The 21,794-nt window shown below is 36.2% G+C and overlaps 1 pseudogene; it reads left to right on the top strand.

Annotated features, from left to right (window-relative positions):
- The window catches only part of LOC102866751, a 34,517-nt pseudogene that overhangs the window by 1,879 nt on the left and 10,844 nt on the right, over nt 1-21,794 (top strand).

Raw genomic sequence — 21,794 nt, 5'->3', positions numbered from 1 at the left:
TGGGAGGGTGGAGGGACAGCGCAGGAGAGGAAGGCCCTCTATGAGGTGGATTGATTCAGTGACTGGGATAATTGGGATGGGAGTGTCGGATACAGTGCGATTGGCACAGCACAGAGCGGAGTTTAGGGCTGTTGTACATGGGGTCGCTATGAGTCGCAGGTCACTCGACGGCACATAACAACAACATCAACAAGATGTGGATCTGTATGAATCACAACAGATTGTAACTAATATTGAATAGAATAGGAATCCCAAACACCTGATTGTGCTCATGTGAAACCTACACATGGGTCAGGAAGCAGTCAACAGAACAGAGCAAAGAAACACTGTTGTTTTTTTGTGTACTGAAGAGTCACAACTGACCCATACCTGACCTTCCAGTGGGTTTTCAGAGGAGGTAATCACACAGGAGGAAATTGCCCATCCTTCTCCCGTGAGCAACTGGTAGCCTCAAACTATGTGTCTATGGGATTCCAGCACGGCTTCTTGACATAGGTCACCAAGAAAGGAGTGCGTCAGAGATGCATTCTGTCTCCAAGCCTTTTTAATCCATATGCAGGACAGATTATGCAAGAGGATGGACTTTATGAGGAGGAATGTGGCATCAGGATTGGAAGAAGACTCATCAACAGCTTGCCTTATTCAGATGACACAACCTTGCTCACCAAAACTGAGAAGGACCTGAACTGTTTGTTGCAAAAAAAGTCAAGGCTATGTAAGTTCAAACTCAAAATAAAAAAAAAAAAAACCAGACAAAGATTCTCACCACATGGCCAAATGGCAGCACCATGATAGAAGGAGAAAAGTTTGGGTTTGTTAACAGTTTTATGGCTCCACAATCAACACTCTTGGCACAAGCAAGAAGTCAGGAAATCAAAAGACGAATTGCATTAGGAAAATCTACTGTTAATGACCTCTCCAGAGTGCTACAAAGCAAAGATGTCAGTTTGGAGACTAAGATATGCCTGACCCAGGCCATGGTCTTTGAAATTGCCTGAGCTGGACAATGACCAAGATGAAAAAAAATTAACGATGGATTTTTGTTATGGTGCTGAAGAGAAGTATTGAGCATACCATGTACTACCAAGAGAACAAATAAGTCTGTGCTACAGAGGGTGAAACCAAACTGCCCCTTGAAGGCAAGGATTTTGAAGCTCCGTCTCGAATATTTTGGACATGTTGCCAGGAAGGACCAGTTCTTGGAGAAGAACATTATGTTTGGAAAGATGATGAAACAAAGCAAGAGGAAAAGACCCTGGAGGAGATGGATTGACATGGTAACTGGGGTAATGCGGTATGTGTGTCAGAGACAGTGAGATCTGCTCAGAAGAGGAGAAGCTTCAGAGCTATTGTACATAGGATTGCTGTAAGTTGCAAGCAATTCAACAGCATATATAGCAACAACACTAATGCCTTTGTTTAGAGAACTCTGATTGCTTAGGTAAGGAATTGCACCGCCAACTCAGAAGTACACAGTTCAAATCCACCAACTGCTCTGTGGGAGAAAAATAGTCAATCTCCACCCATTTGATTTGTTTGTTTTGCTGTTAGGTGCCATCAAGTCAAGCACGACTCATAGCGACCCTTTGAACAAAAGATCTGAACCCTGTTCTAGTCTGTGCCATCTTTAAACTTCCTGAAACACACACACACACACACACAAAAAAAAAAACAACTTCCTGAAACACAAGAGCCCACTGTAGTACTTACTGTATTAATCTACCAGCTTGAAGATCTTCCTGTCCTTCACAGACCTTCCCCCCTTTGCAGTATCATGTCCCTCTCTAAGAAATAGCCCCTCCTACCTACTTGCCCAAAGTACATGAGGTGAAGCCTTGTCATTCTTCCCTCCAACAAGTACTCTGACTACATCCTCTCCAAGATATATTTGTTTTTTTGACCATCCTTAGTATGTTCAGTGTTCTTCAACACCACAGTCCAAAGAAATCAATTCTTCTGTCATCCTTATCTATTGTCCAGCTCTCAGATGCATAGCAAATGATCGGAAAGACTATGGCCTAAATCAGATGCACCATAGTTATCAAACTGACATTATTACTCCTCAAAAATTTGGAAAGGTCCCTAAGTGTAGATTTTCCCAGTGCAATGCATGTCCATATTTCCTGACTGCTGGTACTAAGGTGTCAATCGTTAATCTAACACTGTTCTAAGTGGTATAGCAAGCACTGTTTTTTCAGTTTGCTGTACTGAGAAGATAACTTAGGATTGCTGTGATACTGAAAACTATGCCACTGGTGTGTCAAATATCATAAGGGTTATCCATGGTGGACAGAGTTTGGCAGAGCTCCCAGATTAAGACAAACTAGGAAGCAGGATCGGCATCCACTTCTTAAATAACAGGACTTTGAAAACTTTATGAACACTAGAGGAAGGAGGATAGTTAAAATAGTGTAGTGGTAGAGCCTAAATTGGAAGTCAGTTGAAAGGAGGGGAAAAAAATAACAAACATCATTTGATACTTGGAACATGGAATATAACATAGCTTGAATATTGGAAATCTGGAAATTTTTAAAAATGAGAAGGAATACATAAACTTCAACATACTTACTATGCATTAATGAGATGGGATGGGATGGACCAGCTTTGGCCACTTTGAATCAGAGAATCATATGAGATACTCTGCTGGGAATGAAAAGCATAAGAAGAATGGTGGTGTATTCATAGTTGAAAAGTCAATGTCAAGTTCTATCCTGAAATACAATGCTGTGAGTGATAGGATAACATCCATATACATACAAGGAAGACCTATTTCATTCACTGCCTATGAAAACTCACAGGAGAGTCAGATATGAGTCAATTCAAATTCCATTTTATACAACAATAGCAATATCTATGTTTGATTTTTTAATCTAATTAATGCTAAGTCCATAATGTGAGTTGGGAAGTTATTTTCCTCTTTTATTTTGTGCAAGAAGGAGTCTAGAAATTCTTTGATATATTTCCTTAATATTTTATAGAATTCACCAGAGAAGACATTAGATCATGGAAGTTTGTTTGTTTTGTTTTGTTTTTTCCTGTAGAGATGCTTTTACCTATAACTCCAATTTAATTAATAATTAACATCCAAAATATCTTTTATTGAGTAAATTTTCATGAGTAGTCTTTAAATTATTACTCTGTTTCATCTATGTTGTTGAATTTATTGGCTTAGACTAATTCCTAACCCTCTATAATTGCATTTTAATAACTGAAGCATCTGTATGGATATCAAGACTTTCATTCCCAATAGTAGTCATTTGTGTCATATCTCTATTTTACTGATTAATAAGAATGAAAGTTTGGTTATACTGATTTTCCTTAATTGATTTCAGCTTTTATCTTTGTCATTTCCTTTTTCTACTTACATTAGGATTAATCTCAGGGAGGAGTGATAGGGAATGGCAAAGGACACACCGACAAAGGAGATTAATCAGAACTGACTTTGACAAGCACTGTGGAAATTGGACAATTAAAACAGGCATTGGGATGGTGGGGAAGAAGAACAAACTGGGGAGGAGGGTGGAGAGAATGGTGCGGCAATGAAGGAGTGAAAGCCCAGAATCCCTGTGAATGTTCATTGAAACTAATAAAATTTAATAATAATTAAAAAAAAAAAAGTTGGAAGCTTAGATCAATGGTCTGAAACTTTTCTTCCTGTTACCATTTAAATATAGTTCGCATTTTCCCCCACTCTAAAAATTATTTAGTTGCAACTCACTCAGTTTAATTTATTCTTTTTCTTTCACATAAAAATGTTTGAAATTTCCCTTTGACTTATTAGTAACTTAATAATTTGAGAACTTTATAGATACAGATTTATTAATAACTTTTAGTTTAATTCTCCTTGTTCCCTTTTTGTCTGATAAATTACCTTACATGTTTTCTAATCCAGTGTATTTCAATGTTTTGTGGGTCAAAATATAAGATGGATGTTATAAGCATACTTTAAAATAATGTATAGTCTTCTCTTATGTAATGTTCTAGAAATCAAGTATAAGTACTTTAATTCTCCTATCACCATATTATCTTTCATATGCATGCTTTATCAATAATTTAGAGGGTTTTATGGGAATTTATAGCTATAAATTGTGTATTTCTCTATATTTTTTCTTTTAAAATTTCAACTTTTATGATTATATGTCAAAGAAATCCTGATGGGTAAGTATCTGCTGCTAAACACAAAGTTGTTGTTGTCTGTGCTTTTGCGTAGGAATTGACTCATAGTTTATCTTCCATTGATTTTTCCAGAGGCTGTCCATTGCACAAGGAGATATAGCCTATCTTTCTCCATGGAGTGATTGGTGAATTCAAGCTACCTGTCTCTGAGTTGGCAGCTCTTCTCCTTGCTTGACCACCATTGCTCCCTAAATGAAAAGCAGGTAATTTGAACTCATCAAACATTCAGTAAAAGAAAATTGTGGCTACAAGAAAGATTAGCCCTGGACAACCAATGAGGCATTACAAAATTCCTCGCCATAGTAGACAGAATTATTCCGTTTCTTTCAGCATTTTTTGCCCCTTCTTTCATGTATATGTATATGTATATGTACATATATATTCTGTTACTTTATAATTTTATCAATTTCACTGATGCAGACAATTTGACCAGAGAGGAAAGCGACTTATTTTCTCATTTGCTTGTTAATCATTTCATCCTTCTCTGCATTTATCTTCCCTTCTCCAGCATCTGTTGTTGTTGTTGTTAACTACTGTGGAGTTGGAAACGACCCATAGATGACCTTCCAGCAGGTTTTCAGGGGCAGTCAATCACATGAAGAGTTGATTGTCAATCTTTTTCCTGTGAAACAATTGGTGGATTTAAACCAAATACCTTTAGGTTGACAGCTGAGCTCCTTATCACTAGGCCACTCGAGCTCCCTCCAACATCTGTTCATATTATTTAACAGTGAGAGAAACGATAACTGTATTTATTTGTTATAAGATTTCTTTCTCATCAAAAGTAAAGATACATTTCATAGAATATAGAATATAGGCTGCATAATTTTTTTTATTTTAGTGAACCGTACTTATATGTGACCTTCATTAATATGGTGATTTATTTAAATGTAATTTACTAATTAAGAATATTTAAAATAGGAGTGTACTTAAATTATTCTTACAGATTATGTATATAAGAAATTATTGAAATGATGAATTACCATAATCAACAATCATTATTGAAATAAGATAACAAGCATCTTCAAAATGTCGATTGGCTAGATGTTTTTAATGTTTTTCTTCTGGATTTAAATCCCTTCACCAAGAGTATGCCTTTAGGAGGTTTATTGATCGTAGTGTCTATATCATAATATAGCCTAAATATATTACTATTGTACTTTGCATTTTCCAGATAAAAATGATTAAAGGTCAAAAAATAGCATACACATTTTATGTTTAAATCTGAATTTTATTCTTTCTTTGTTAGGTCAATGGAAATGGAAAGAATATCAGGTGATTTCAGTTCCACATTCTCCATTCAAGCAAATAAAATTGTAGGGATTATATTTCAAGCAAATAAAATTGTGGGGATTATATTTTTTTGAGATGTTCAGGAATCCAAATATTATAGCATTGTGATCTTAATTATTTGTCTTTTGACAGTGAATTAAGATTTTTTTCCCCTGAATGTCTAATGGAATACCTCATTTTTAATGAATCATAACCTTTTATTCAGTGACTACTGCTATTATCTTTTTTTTTTTTTTACATTTAAGTTTATTATTCATTTCAGTAAAAATTTAGAGAGGCTTTGGATTTCCATTCATTCATTGTTGCACATTTCTCCCCTCCCAATCCTTCCCCCAGAACTCTACCCTCTTGGAAAAGTAAAAGAAAAATTCTTTCATTGTTGTTTTTTTTTTTAATTTTAGGTTGTTTATTTTTCATTTCAATGAACATCTACAGAGATTTTGGGATTCCATTCATTCATTGTTGCACCCTTCTCCCCGCACAAACCCCTCCCTCCTCCCCCCCTTTTGCTCCTCTCCTTCAAAAGCAAAAGAAAAACTCCCTGCTATTATCTTTTTAAATTATTACCTTCATAGGGTCGCTATGAGTCGCCTGCGACTCAACGGCACTTAACAACAATAACATCAACAGAGAGAGAAAGGGAGAGAGAGAGAAATCAGCTGGCCCAGCGAAGAGAAAACGATGTGACCAAGACAAAGGTGGGTGACTTTTAGTTCGCGGCCCTCAGGCCAGTCTTTCATTGTTTTTGTTCAGACATTCCTCTAGGTCGTATAGCCCTGGTGTACAAGTTGCCTTCCGCGGCCACGTGTGGTTGCTGTGAGGCTGAACACTGTGACACTGATGTGTCAAATGCGTCAAGGGTTGGCTACCCAATGTGGACTGAGAGTGGGGTGGAGCTTCCCCCGATTGAACAAGCGTGGAAGGAGGAGTGGCGTCCACTTCCATAATGGCTTGCTCCGGAAACCCTATGAACTTGGAGAGAGGATTAAAGGCAACCAAGCGTCGAGGACTCTCCTTCATAGGGTCGCTATGAGTCGCCTGCGACTCAACGGCACTTAACAACAACAACAACTGCTATTATCATAATGAGCAAACTTGTATATTTCTAACACAATAAATAAATTATAAATTCGATTTCTCCAGCTTGAGCTAATCAATTAATTTCTTCCATTATCTTGTGACTTTATCCAAGTTGTTTCCTCTCCACATATGCTTTAATAAATTAAATAATATATTGTTTACTAACCCATGCCAAGAAATTTGAAAAACAGCTATCTGGTCAACTGACTGGAAGAAATCCGTATTTGTTCCCATTCAAAATATGGAGATCTATTAGAATGTGGACATTATATAGAGAAATAACATTAATATCACATGCAAGTAAAGTATTTTGCTAATTATTTAAAAACAGCTAGAACATCAACAGAGAGCTGCCAGAAATTCAAGTGCATTCAGAAGAAGCAGCTGAATTTTGAATGAGAGATATCATTGCTGGTATCAGATGGATGTTGACTAAAAACAGAGAATACTAGAAAGATATTTACTTGTATTTTATTGATGATATAAAGACACTTGAATATGTGGATAATAACAAATTATGATTGGCATTGAGAAGAATGAGAACCTCAGAATACTTAATTGTACTCATGTAAAATGTATACATTAACCAAAAAGCAGTTGTTTGAGCAGAACAAGGGTTTAAAACGAAAAAAGGTGTGTGTCAGAATTGCATCTTTACTCCATACCTATTAAGTCTGTATGTTGAGAAAATAATTCAAGAAGCTGGACTATTTTAAGAAGAATGTGGTGGCTCTGGTAGCCTAGTGGGTAAAGGGAACTGCTCAAAGAGAAAAAGTCGGGAAGCCTCCTTCATTGTCATTTACAGTCTCTGAAAGTCAGTTGAAGGGTAAGCTATGAATCAATTCTGACTCCATAGCAATAACTTTGCTTTTTTTTAACATCAATAACCTTCTTTATGGGGATTATGCAACATTGTTTGCATTAATTGAGTAAGTCTTCCAAACAGATATTATTTCAATATAAAGAAAACAAAAATTCTCACTATTAGTCAAATAGGCCATGATGGATGGAGAAAAGATTGAATCCAGCCTTTTAACTCTACTTGGACCCATAATCAACACTCAACGGTAGTAGCAGTCAAGAAACCAAAAGATGTCTTGCATTGCAGTATCTGCTGTCAAGGACCTCTTCAGGAACTTAAAGAGCAAGGATGGCAAAGACTAAGATGTGTCTGACCCAAGCCATGATATTTTCAATTGTTTCCTATGCACATGAAAGTTAGGAGATTAATAAAGGTGGCAGAAGAAGAGTAGATGCCTTTGAATTATAGCATTTGTGAAGAATATTTTCTCCATCTATTAACTGTAGGCGTGTAGTCAGGAGAAGAAAACCCATAGAAAACACATCATGCTGGTCCTTCTATTTTTCCTTTAGAGTGGTGTACGGAAGTCTCCAACTACTACTGTAGGGAACTCTGGTAGCCTAGAGTTAAGTAAGGATCTGCTGCTCCCAGTCCCGAAAGCATGCAGTTCAAATACACTAGCTGCTCTATGGGAGAAAGAGGGACAGTCTCCTACCATGTGATTAACCATCTCTGAAAAGCTGCTGGAGGGTCAGTTATGGGCCAGTTCTGACTTAACAGTACACAACAGCATAACTACTATTGTGATATTGTCGATTTCTTTTTTTAAATTCTGTTAACATATGCTTTGTGTATTTTTCAGTTCTATCATTTGGTGCATAGATATTTATTACAGTTACACCTTCTTTTCCTATTGATCCTTTAAACATTAGTGTCCTTCCTTGTCTGTCATTATTGTTTTTACCATGAAATCTTTTTTATTAGAGGTTAATATTACTACATATGGGTTTTGGTTTTTTTGTTTGTTTGTTTGTTTCCACTTGCTTGGTAAACTTTTACCACCCTTTGATTTTTGGACTGCATTTATCTTTGCTTTTCAGATGTATCTCTTGTAGACAATAAAATGATGAGAATTTTTTGGTTTGTTTTGGTTTTAATCCAATCTGGTTGGGGTTTTTTTGTTTTGTTTTTGTTTTTTTACTTTTCCTGGTGCATTTAAACCATTCACATTCAGTGTAATTATTGATAGGTAACGTTTTATTGCTATCATCTTGTTGGGTTCTTTTTTTGTGTTGCTTTGATCCGACCACTTTTCTGTGACATCTCTGTAGAAAGAACTTCCTTTAGGATTTCTTGAAATATTGATCTTATTTAATGAACTTTTAGTTTCTGTTTTGCTGATAATGTCTTGAGTTCTCCATAATATTTAATGAATAATTTTGCTGGGAACACTATTCTTGGTTCACAGTTGTGTTCTCTGACTGTTTATATATGGTATTACACTGTCTTTTTGCTTGGTTGCTCTCTACTGAGATATTGGCACTTGATCTCATTTACTCTCCTTTTTAGGTGTGAGCTGGTTTTTTTAACCATCACCGTTAGCTCCCTCTGTTCTCTAGTTGCCTTAACTGCAGACAGTTGGTCTTGCAAATCAGCATGGTCTTGCTAATCATCACCAGCTGTAGGACTAGGATAAAGGCAAGAATGCTTCCCCAGTAGGCAGCAAGATTTGAGGTGAGCAAGACTTGTGGTGACAAGACTTGTAGGAGACTGGAGCAAGACCCTGGTGAGAGCAAGACCCTGGTGTGGGAGACTAGGGCAAGACCCTGGTGAGAGCAAGACCTTGGTGGTGAGATTCTGGTGATGGTGGTGGAAAGACTGTGGCATTTTTTGTGGAGTAACTGTGGCAAGGTGTAAGCAGAGGAGTCCTGAGATAAAGGCCACAGTTAAAGGTTTTTGCTGTTCTTGCAAAATGCTAGAAGGAGAAGCTGACTTATAACTGCTCTGAGGCAAACCTTGATGGATAATTAAGAATTGACTTTTGAACTGGAGCCAGAGCCTGGGCTAATTGAGGAATTGTGCATCAGAACTTGGGGATAAAAGTTGGACTTGTATTGGGTGACATTCTTTGTTCCCCCACTGTCCAACTTAGTTCCCTAATAAACCCCATTCTCAGTTCTACAACTGTTACTCTGTGAGTCAACAACAAATATATGAACCTCTTATTGTTGGTGTTGCTAGAGGCACCATGGGGCTAGGCTATGGGCTCTTTATTTGATATCTACTCTGGAACAATGAGGGATTGTGCTATTCTTACCCTCTGGCCCTTTCAGGGAGACACTCATTTTCCTGTAGTCTAATGTCTCATTTTCTCCACTTTAAATAATAGGTTACCCTTCATTTTTCCCTAATTGCTTAAGAATTCTCCCATTTCTTTTATTTCAGCAAATTTAACTATATTATGTATTGATGTTTTCTTTTGTAGTTTATTCTATTTGGGGTTCACTCATCTTCTTGGGTGTATATTCTCTCATTCTTCATAATACCTAGAAAATTATCTTCTAGTAACTCTTCCATATTTTTTTTTCTCCAGTGCCTTTTCCCCACCTTCTTCATCTTCTTGTTCTGGAATTCCAATTTTTTTGTACTGTTGAGTTGGAACCCACCCATAGCCCACCTTCCAGTGGCTTTTCAGAGGTAGTTTATTACATGGAAGGAGATTGCCCATCCTTCTCCCAGTGGAGCAGCTGATGGATTCAAGACCTGTGCATTTGGGATTGCAGGGAAGGCTCTTACCACTAGGTCACTAGAGTTCCTTTTGTGCATGTCATTCCTCCTAATGGTACCCCAAATTATTTTTAGGCTTTCTTTATTTCTCTTCTTTTTTGATTCTGGGGCTTTTTGTGTGTTTTTGCTTTTTGTGGTTTTTTCAGTTTTGTTTGGTTGGTTGGTTGGATAGGGTTTTTGTTGTTGTTTTTTCTGTAGCAGATCAATGTTGAGAGCTCTATTTTACTGATTCTGTGCTCCATCTCTTCAGTTCTGCTCACCTGTTGCTCCAAAATGTTGACAGCTTCTGAGATGCTGGTCCTAATATTCTGGATAGCTATTTCTTGTTTTTCTAGGATTTCTAATGCCCATTGGTTTTATCTGCTTTGTCTTTTGTATTGATTTTAAATTTCCTCTTGGACTTTGCTTATAGAATTCCTGCAAATCCTTGATATTTTCTTTCATCCATGAAAATGCTTAATCATTGATTCTGTGTTTTGATCACTTTAGGGGCATAATATCTCTCTTTGGTTTTGTGTCAGGTAGTAACCTGCTTCTTCAGTGTATTTCTGTGACAGTTTTTTAAGTCCAGGGTCTTAACAAGTCCTGAATCTGGTGACCTTGGCTTGGTTTCTCATTTCTCCTGTGGAAGAGAGGGCAACTCACCCTGCCTAAAGACTTCTTTGGTGCTCACTTTAAGACCTGTCTCAGTCAGAGAGGTCAACATTTCTGGGAAAGAGAGGACAATTAACTCTGCCTTACGTCCTTTCTGGTCCTGCAATTGGTGGGAAAATTTGCCTTTGCTGGTGAGCTCACAAGGAGGGGAACTAACCTCTCCTGAAGTCCTTCCTCTCTAGTTCAATTGGCTTTTAAAAGATATTTTCAAGGTATAGATTTCACTAAGATATGCAAAGTAAATATCATGTGATTGAAATGAATAACAGAGACTTCTGAAGATGTTCTGAATTAAAATGTAGTTGACTTAAAAAAGAGGAATAAGAGGAATTTTGGGAAAAATCACAGCTCATTTGACTGAGTCATGCTGAATATCCATGAACAAATCACATGCTCTCTGCAATTACACAATCTTAGTTCATTTTACCATACTGTAATTTTTAACCATACTTATCATTCGTAGTTTCACTATTTATAGTAGGTTTTACCATATTAGTTCTTCAAGTTCTCATATATCAATGTCTCTATAGTATCATACCCCTTAATGTGCGTAGGTGCAATAGTCAGCAAGTTTGATGGAGAGACAGAATAATTATGATTCTATTTTAATTTCAGCCATTATTTACATTTTTTTATTTCTCCATTACTTACTATTCATCTCTTATTTTTAATTAACATGTTCTATTGTGTATCCATTTTATATTATTATTACTTTTTCATTTATATTTATACATATTTTTATGACAGTAATAGATGGCCATGGTTCTAAGGATATTACATGTATGTTAATTAAATGGGAATAAACTCAAAATTAAGAGATGCTCTTTAGCTGTCATTACTTTTGCTATCTCATATTGGATGGTAATTTTTTACTGTAAATGATGTTTTTAATATACACATGTTGTGTTTTTGTTTGTTTGAATTTTTTTTTAGCAAGGCAGATCCGACCTACTTTTCTTCTTTTACAAATGTATAGTATACTTATGGCTACTAATGTAAGTCCACCAATCGTCCACCAATTTATCAACAATCTGCGTTATGCAGATGACACAACCCTGCTTGCTGAAACTAAGGAGGACCTGAAGCACCTGCTGCAGAGTGTCAAGGACTGCAGCCTGCAATATGGATTGAGGCTCAATGTCAAGAAGACAAAGATTCTCACCAATGGACCAATCGGCAGCATCAGGATGGATGGTGAAGAGATTGAGATTGTACACAGCTTTAGTTTGCCTGGCTCCATAGTCAACAGTCTTGGCACCAGCAGCCAGGAAATTAAAAGGCGCATTGCCATGGGAAAGTCTGCTGCTAGGGACCTCTCCAAAGTACTGAAGAGCAATGGTGTCTCTCTGGAGACTAAGGTGCGTCTGATACAGGCCATAGTCTTCGCAATCACCTGTTATGCATCAGAGAGTTGGACAATGACCAAGGAGGATAGAAGGAGAACTGATGCCTTTGAGCTGTGGTGCTGGAGAAGAGTGTTGAGTATACCATGGACTGCTAGGAGAACAAATAGCTTTGTCCTGGAGAGGGTTAAACTGGGTGGCTCCTTGGAGGCAAGGATTCTGAGGCTCCGTCTAACTTACTTTGGACATGTTGTGAGGAGAGACCGGTCCTTGGAGAGGGACATCATGCTTGGGAGGGTGGAGGGACGGCGCAGGAGGGGAAGGCCCTCTATGAGGTGGATTGATTCAGTGACTGGGATAATTGGGATGGGAGTGTCAGAGACAGTGCGATTGGCACTGAACAGAGCGGAGTTTAGGGCTGTTGTACATAGGGTCGTTATGAGTTGCAGGCGACTCGACGGCACATAACAACAACAACAACAGCTAATGTAAGTATTATTTTATAATATATTTTATCTAATCATACCAGTTTCATTAAAATAGACAGTAAAATTCGGAATAGAAAACACACTGTCAAATTAGTACAAAGACTAATCCACTTAAACTACTAATATAGAGACTATAGAGTCTTATTTTCACATGCACTGTTTAGTAGAATCAAAACATCAGGGCAGCATGCACAGAGGGCATTCTTCCTCAGCAATGAGGTTCATCCTCTGCATTTGGCCATTGCTACAGTTTAGATGTTCACTGTGATGCCATCTGTTAAGGTTGATTGTGCAGTGACCTTAGGCAGTCTGAAACCTGTTCAATTGAGCCCATGTATAGAGTTCTGGGTGGGAACCAGGAGGACAGATGGTAGGGTTGGAGATGAGGAACTTGTTTGTTACAGCTGATGAAAACTATTCTTCCTGCCAAAGTCATTAAATGTGATATCCTTGGCACAGCATTTTTCAACAAATAGGGTGTCCCATTTGGTGAGTTAGCTGCAGGTGAACTGAAGCATTCAACAGCTTCTGACTATTTAGACTTGCCTGCTATTTTGCTTTTACGTCTCCACTATCCTAAGATTAAATCAATGTTCAACAACAGGACATTTTTGTGCTCTGAATTCACAGCATTTCACATATGTAGGTTTAAAAAATTTATGACTTGCTATGAAGAGTGTAACTGGATTATAACTCTGTGACTAATTACCAATTTTAGAAATACCTTTACTTAAACGAGCCAAACAGAAATGGAAAACTTCTATAAAGAAAGAAAGAAATCAATTTACTTTTCATATTAATATACATGTTTTATGAAGACTTCTCAATTCTAACTGTTGGGAAAATCTATTAAAATAATTTTATAGGAAATAAATGTGTGTATGATCAGACAAGATAATTATTGTGAAATGTTTTTAACAACTTGGGAAGCTGAAAATTTTGATCGGTTCCTTAGACTTTTCTCTCTACAAATTTGACAGCCTTACAAAGCTTTCACTAGTAGGGTTTATATATAAACTACAGGGCAATTTGAAAGTATTTTCTTAAGGAAAAGACATTTATAAAAGTCAAAATTCAATATGAAAAAGTGAACCATGTAGATTATAACAATTTTAAGAATTTAAAAAGAAAGTTAAGTTCAGGAGTATTTTTAACTGGTCAAATCTCCTGTTTTCTTAAAAGTTCAAGTTCAAACATATCAGACATACATATTATTTTAAAATCCACTAAAAACTTGGGAGGAGGCTTTGAGCAGCACAAATTATAACACACTCATTTGTTACAAGAGTTTGGCTTGAAGCTACCCCCTAGCATTTGGGTATAAAATTTTTATTGCAATCTTCTATCCCATGATTTACTGCCCCAAAAATCTGATGTAGGGTCAGCTTAGTCAGTACTGACTCCACGATACATGTTTTTATTAGATTGGTGCCATTAAGTCAAGTACAACTCATCGTGACCCATTGAACAAAGGATCTGAACTCTCTTCTATCTTGTACCATCTTCACATTTCCTGACATACAAGAGTCCATTGTGGCAGTCACCGTGTCAATCCACCTGATTGAGGGTCTTCCTCTCCTTTACCACCTTTTCACCCTCCCCAGCATGTGTCTTTCTCCAAGGAATAGTTCCTCCTAGCAACTCCCAAAGTATATGAGGTGAAGTTTCATCATTCTTGAATCCAAAGAGCACTCTGGATGCACAGTCCATGGGATGTTGAATGTTCTTTTCCAACACCAAACTAAAGGCATCGATTTTTTTTTCTGTGATCCTTATTCATTGTCCAGCTCTCAGATGCATGGCAAGTGATCAGAAAAACCATTCATTACCTGAATCACACGTATCTTAGTCTTAAAACTGACATCATTGCTCCTCAATAATTTGAAGAGGTCCCTAACTGCAGATTTCCCTAGTGCAATATGTTTCCTTATCTCCTGACTGCTGGTACCAAGCAAGATGAAGCTGTTGATAGTTTCAATCTCCTATCCATCCACCATGAAGTTGCCTATTGGTCCACTGCTAAGAATCTTTGTTTTCATGACATTAAGATGCATACACAACAACAATAATTTTCTTGTAAGTTTAAAATGCAACTGAAGCTGGCAAATTTTTAAGTTTTTGCTAATTCCATGTTGTATGGAGGGACTAGTCATGCTTGGGAGAGTGCAGGAGAGGAAGATCCTCAATGAGATGGATTGATTCAGTGACTGGGGTAATGGGGTAGGTGTGATAGAGACAATAAGATTGACACAGAATAGAAAAAGGTTTAGGGCTGTTGTACATAGAGTCACTATGAGATGCAGGTGACTCGACAGTATGTAACAACAATTCCATGTATGAAAAAGTATATAGTCATTGTGCTCAAATACAAGCACATGTAGGCATTGTGCTTTGTATGCATATGAGCACTGTAATTATGCATCCGTCACTCATTTGTTGGGTTGTCATACTACAGTGGCTTGTGTGTTGCTGTGCTATTAGAAGCTATACTATAGGTATTTAAAATGCAGTAGAGTCACTTATGGTGTACAGGTTTCTCTTTAACTTCCAGACTAACACAAACTAGGAAGCTGAAATGGCCATCCAATTCTGAAATAATGGAGCCTTGGCTAGAGGGAAACATTGTCTCATGTAGAGCCAGAAGATGTGGCACTCAATTTGAAAGGTATTCAATATATGACTGAGATTATCTTCAAAGATACCCATCCCTTTGTCTCATTGTTGTAGTTAGAAGGGACTCATAGTTGACCCTCCATTGGATTTCTAAGGCTATAAATTACATGGGATGAGATTGCCCATCTTTTCCAAAATGAGTTACTAGTGTATTCACACTGTCAGAGATGTGTGGCCTTTGCATCAACAGTTTAAGTCCTATGGACTACACCACCCTTAATGATGAGGATGAAGTATAGCTTTCAGCCAATGAAGGATCTTCATTTATTAGTGTGACAAGACTCACACTGAGGAATGAAAATTGAAAGAAACAGTTGAAAACACCTACTGATAATTGGTATGTGAAAATTATCAATGCAGGAAAATTGAGTGTTGTTAAAAGTGAAATAGAACATATAAACTGTGATGCTTTCATTCTCATTCATTAGTGCTGATTTTGGAGCCAGTTCAACTGACCATCCGGTGGGTTTTCAGAAGCTACAAATTGTAGAGGAGATTGTTCATCTTTCTCTCACCAAGTAATTGTTGGATTCGAATTACCAGAGAAGGGCTGCCTTAGAATTAACAGAGTAATTCCCTATAGTCTAGGTCACCAGAGTTTCCTTGGTAGGCTTTTGGCCATTTTGAATCAGACAGTTATGGTTTACTATTCGAGTAAGGATAAACAGAACAGGAATAATATCTGATTTATCAGCAAAAAGAACACTTCAGGATCTATCCTGAAATAAAATATTGTCCATGACAGGAAAATATACAGATATATAAAGAAGACCTGGTAATATTACTATTATTTATTGTGAGTACTGTTTTGTTCTTGTCATCCCCGATGTCTTCCTTTCTTTCATCCACACTCCATCTTTCCAAGCATCATGTACCTTTCCAAGGAATAGACTAGAGTTTCTAAATATTTAATTTTTTTCTGATAATCTTTTTTATTTTTTTTTACTCCTAGGTCTCTGATCTACTTTGAGTTTTGAGTTTCATGTATGGAGTGAGTAAATCGAGAAGTTGTAATGCATTTACATAATGGAATACTGTGCAGAACAAAAGGAATAATGATTTTGTAAAACAATGTATTATATTGGAGAGAATAGAGAGCATGATGTTGAGTGGAATATCTCAGTTACATATAGACAAATGCTTCTTATGACCGCTATTGTAAAAATAAAAGGTTAGCTGAGCAAAAGGGGAAGGGACTAAGTGAAGAGGGGTAGGAAAAGGGAAAAGGGAGAATCATTCAGATAGTGGAGATTAGTGTTTGGAGGAGTGTGTGAAGAAATAGGAAAGATACCATGAAGACTTGAAAATACAAGACAAGGATAGGTATAGATTAATAGTACATGCATACATATTTTTATTAATAGATTATTTTAAGGAATAAATGAACATATTTCCTCAAGTCCACCAATTTAAAACTATATTATGGATCATAATTTTTATTAATGGAAACAGTTTTGCAATTAGAAAATACGATAATCATTATTCTGCCAAATAAGATTTTTAAAGTATAATTTCACTATTAACAATTACTAAATTGAGTTATATGCTTATGTGAATATCTTTTGTACACCACACTCATAGTGACTAAATCATAGCTAATTCTCCATTGGGTTTCTAAGGCTGTAAATTGCATCTTTCTCCCTTAGAGCCACTGATGAATTAAAAACTTCCAGAGAGAGTCAGCCTTTGAGTTTACAGTACAGCTCCCTACAAACTATACTAACATTAAAACATTTACAGAAAGTCAATGTCGCTCAAAACCTTCAAAAACATTTAGGTAAAAAAACCTCAAATGTCTATTCTGCATCACAGATGATTAAACTATTTGTTTAGCTTAGTGGCAAGAAACTGTGCTGCAATCCCAAAGGCATGCAGTTTGAGATCATCAGCCACTCCATGGGAGAAGGATGGGCAATCTCCTCTGTGTGATTAACTGCCTCTGAAAAATCCATTGCGTGGTCAGCTATGGGTCACTTCTGACTTAACAGTAACCAATATGTAACATAGCAGGCTACAGTGCCTATACTTAATTTATCAAACAGAATATTGAGATATTTATAATAGTAGATTATTTACTACTATTTAAATAATTACACTTACTTATTTAAATATATTTTTAAAATTTATTCTAATGAAAGTTTACAGAAACTTTGTATTTCCATTCATTCATTGTTGCACTTTTCTCCTTGCCCACCCTTCCCCCAATTATCATTTCTTTTTGAAAAGTAAAAGAAAAAAAATCTTTCATTGTTATTCAATCCCTCCCCCCAAGTCCACTCCACTATAAATATTTTTATTAAATCATTGTTTTATTTAGATAATTATCCATTATTTAAAATTCCTAGTCATTTTCATTTACATTTATGGTGGAATTGGTGAAAAAAAAAAAGATTGAAGTTGTTAAAAAATTTGATTTTACTTGGATCCATGATTGTCACTCTTGGAAGCAACCGTTAAAAAAATAACATTTTTCAGTGAACAAACTTGCTGTAAAAGAAATTTTTAACACACTAAAAAGCAAAGATGTCACATTGAGGGCTAAGGTGAATCTGTGACTGAAGTCATTGTACTTTCAATTACCTCATGTACATGAGAAAACAGTGAATAGGGAAGAAGATATGAAAGCTTTTAACTACAGGATTGACAAAGAAGATTAAAAAAGGAAGACGCAAGGAGAATTGACACTTTTGAGTTGGAGTGTTGGTAGAGAATAGAACTATATCATGAACTGTCAGAAGAAGGAATACATTTATGTTGGAAGAAGTACAACCAAAATGCACTTTGGAGAAGATAGTAAGACTTTGTTTCATGGTTTTTGGACATTTCAGGAGAAACCCTCCCTAGAAAAGAAAATCATGTTTGGTAAAGAAAAGAGGAAGAGAAAAAGAGGAAAATCCTCAGAGAGAGACTGACATAGTATCTGCAACAATGGACTCAATTATAGCAATGACTGTTGCCATGTCATCCTCAGACGATGATGCTGGACTTGGTGGTGGTCTGTGCTAATGTACATAGGATTATTGTGAATCAATAGCACTTAAAGACAAGAAAATATTTTTACTTTCTACATTTGGACATAATTTTAGCCTTGCAAAATTGTCAATAATAGTAAGGAGATATTTTTCATCTTTCATATTATATTGCTTTACCTTTTACCTCTAATTTCTCTTTGATATGAATGTTTTTTTTGTGTTCCTTTGAGTCAGAACCAACTTATAGCTGACCTTCCAATAGGTTTTCAGAGACAATAAATCACTTAGGAGGAAATTGTTCATCCTTTTGCAGAGCAGCTAGTGTTAGAAACAAATGCCTCGATATGTGTGTATAAAAAAAATCTTCTTGAAATAATTATGTTACAGACATAAAATACTGTGTTTCCATGTGTACCTCCAAAATATGAAAATTCTGTTACACGCTGTAATTTAAAAACCTGCAGCATCATAAAAACTGATGAAGAGTTGTTTTTAACTCAATGACATAATCCAATGATGAAAATGAGGATATTAACATTGAATTTTTCATCCAATGCAAAAATTACTGAAATTTTTGTTTATTGCTCCCAAATGCCCTCTTTGTTCTAAAAATTGATTTGTATCTATTGTTGCAAAAATCGGTTGTGTTCCATTGTACTATCTCTTTGATTTCCTTTAATTGGAGTCATTCCCTGAGTTCTTATTTGCTTGTTCCTTAAAACTGACATACTTGAAGAACATGGTAGTTATTTTGTAGGAAGACTCTCAGTTTATAAATGTCTGGATTTTTGTCATGACTAGCTCAAGTTTATGTATTTTTAGGAGGGTTTCACTGAAATAATATTGAATTCTTTTCATTGTATTTTATCAAGAGGTATAAAATGTTGATTAGTTTCCTAATTGTTGGTGGTAGAGGGTGCCATAAAGTCTCCTATGATTCATAGTGACTTCACGAAAAACATTTGTGTACCTTGCTTTATCCTGCACCGTTTTAATCACCTCCATACATTAGCCCATTGTAACAATCACTGTATCAATACATCTTTTGAAGATCTTCCTCACTTGTGCTGGCCCTTCACCTTTCCACACGATATCCTTCTCCAAAGACCAGTCTCTCTTAAAAGCAAGCCTAAGTAATGCTAAATTTCATCATTTGGACAAGTTCATACATGCCAAATTTCTCCCCTGTAAATTTTCATTATTTTCACTCTGTTATTCATATTTTGGGGGTGGGAGATGATTAGACTTGGCAATATTTTATTACCCATCCAATTTCACCTACTAGTTTTTGCATTCATTGACAATTCTTAGATGAAGCAATAAATTTGTGCTTTTGACATGCTCTCATTATTACTTAATTTTTCCTTATTTTATGCAAAATCAAGTTGTTTCATATTTACATCATTTTTTTTAAATCTCTAAATCTGGAGTAAGGCATTGCTCTTAAAAGCTCTGGCTTCTTAATTGAAGAATAGTAAATAGACATCAGTAAGCTTTAATATTACCTGAACACATTGCTTATAAGTGACATTACTTTTAATTGCTTTTATATACCCAAATATATAGACATTTCTATACATGTTGACACAGTTAAAATATGTTCAATTTTAGTTCAATACTGTTACATTCTTTCTATCCTTATTAATTTCAACACAAGCAGCCTCCAGATTAAGATTGAGTTTCTTCCCTAAATTTGTTTGTAAATTAAAACAAAGATTCTCACCACTGGGCCAATTGGCAGCATCATAATAGATGATGGTGAAATGATTGAGAGTGTTAACAGCTTCAGTTTACTTGGGTCCACAATCAACACTCTTGGTACCAACAGTGAGGAAGTTAAAAGACAAATTCCATTGGGAAAGACTGCTGTGAGAAACCTCACCAAAGTACTGAAGAGCAAACAAAGATGTCAGTTTGCAGACTAAGGTGTTCCTGATCCAAGCCATAGTCTTTGGAATTACTTGCTATGCATCTGGGAGCTGGATAATGGGTAGGTATGATAGAAGAAGAATTGATACCTTTGAGCTGTGGTGCTGGAGAAGAGTATTTAATATACGGTGGACCATGGACTGCTAAGAGAACAAACAGGTTCTTCCTAGAGAGGGTGAGACAAGGCTGCTCCTTGAACAAACAGGTTCTTCCTAGAGAGGGTGAGACCAGGCTGCTCCTTAAAGGCAAGGATTCTGAAGCTTCATGTGACATACTTTGGAGATGTTGCAAGGAAGGACCAGTTCCTCGAGAGGGACATCATGCTTGGGAGGTTGGAAGGGCAGGGCAAGATAGGAAGACTCTCGATGAGATGAATTGATTCAGTGACTAGAGTAATGGGGGTAGGTGTGTCAGAGATAATAAGATTGGCATAGACTAGAGTAGGATTCAGGGTTGTTGTACATACAGTCACTATGAGTCACAGGTGACTTGATGACACCTAACAACAAAAAGAACTTAAATTTGTACATGTTGTTATTGTTGTATTCTGTTGAGTTGAAATTGGCCCATATCTGACTGTCTAGCAAGTTCTAAGAAGCAGTTTAGTTACACAGGAGGAGACTGCCCATCCTTCTCCCATGGAGCAGCTGGTGGATTTGAACCGCATGGCTTTGGGATTGCAGCACAGCTTCTTGCCACTATATTAACAGAACTCCATAAATCAGAACAATTAGGTCAAGTTAATATCTACCATCAGTTAATCATATGTTTATCTTAGTATGCAATATATACCTTTGCATAAAAACTTTAGGCACTTTCAAATACACTAAAATACCCTGACTAAAATAATAATGTAGCAATAATAATAACAATAATGTGATGATAGGCATCTCAAAGCAGTGTTTATTTTTTGTTATGAAGCTTTCTATAATAGTATAATACACTTTTTGATTCATAACTATGATTGTATGTAAGTTTGACATTTGTAAACAAAGGCTAGCTTTTATTCATAATTTTCTTCTCTAATAGAAGAAATTTGGTTCCTACTATATATAATATAGAGAACTCTGGTATCATAGTGGTAAGAAGATACGCTGCAATCCTGAAGGCACATGGTTCAAATCCACCAGTTACTCCACAGGAGAAGGGTGGGAAATCTCTTCCCATATGATTAATTGCCGCTGAAAAACAGCTGTGGATCCATCCTAACTCAATGGTACAAAAACAACATACACAAAATATTTGCTTAGTTCTCAGACACATTAAAATTTTTAAAAAGTCTATTTCAGAACACTAGTCTATGCATCCAGAAAGAAACAGAGAGAAAAAGGAAAAGATCTACTAATTAGACTTCAATATTTGTTAAAATGATTTTTTTTATTTAGCCTAAAGGCAAATACTTATTTCATAATTATTTTAGTCATCTTTATTTTTAATGCTGTTAAGGTGTTTATTTGAAGCACAATTCTATTCATATGTTCATGTTACTTTCTGGGTTGATACAATCTCCTTGGAAGCTAATTTTCCATTTCTAGGAAACAAATAAAGTAAGCCTAACTATAAATGATAATGTTGAGAGAATTGTTATTGCTTTTTT

This window comes from Elephantulus edwardii, unplaced genomic scaffold, assembly GCF_000299155.1.
Source record: "Elephantulus edwardii isolate Elephantulus edwardi_28Jun2011 unplaced genomic scaffold, EleEdw1.0 scaffold00084, whole genome shotgun sequence".
Taxonomy (NCBI): Eukaryota; Metazoa; Chordata; class Mammalia; order Macroscelidea; family Macroscelididae; genus Elephantulus; species Elephantulus edwardii.
This window is presented reverse-complemented; position numbering and strand designations above follow the sequence as displayed.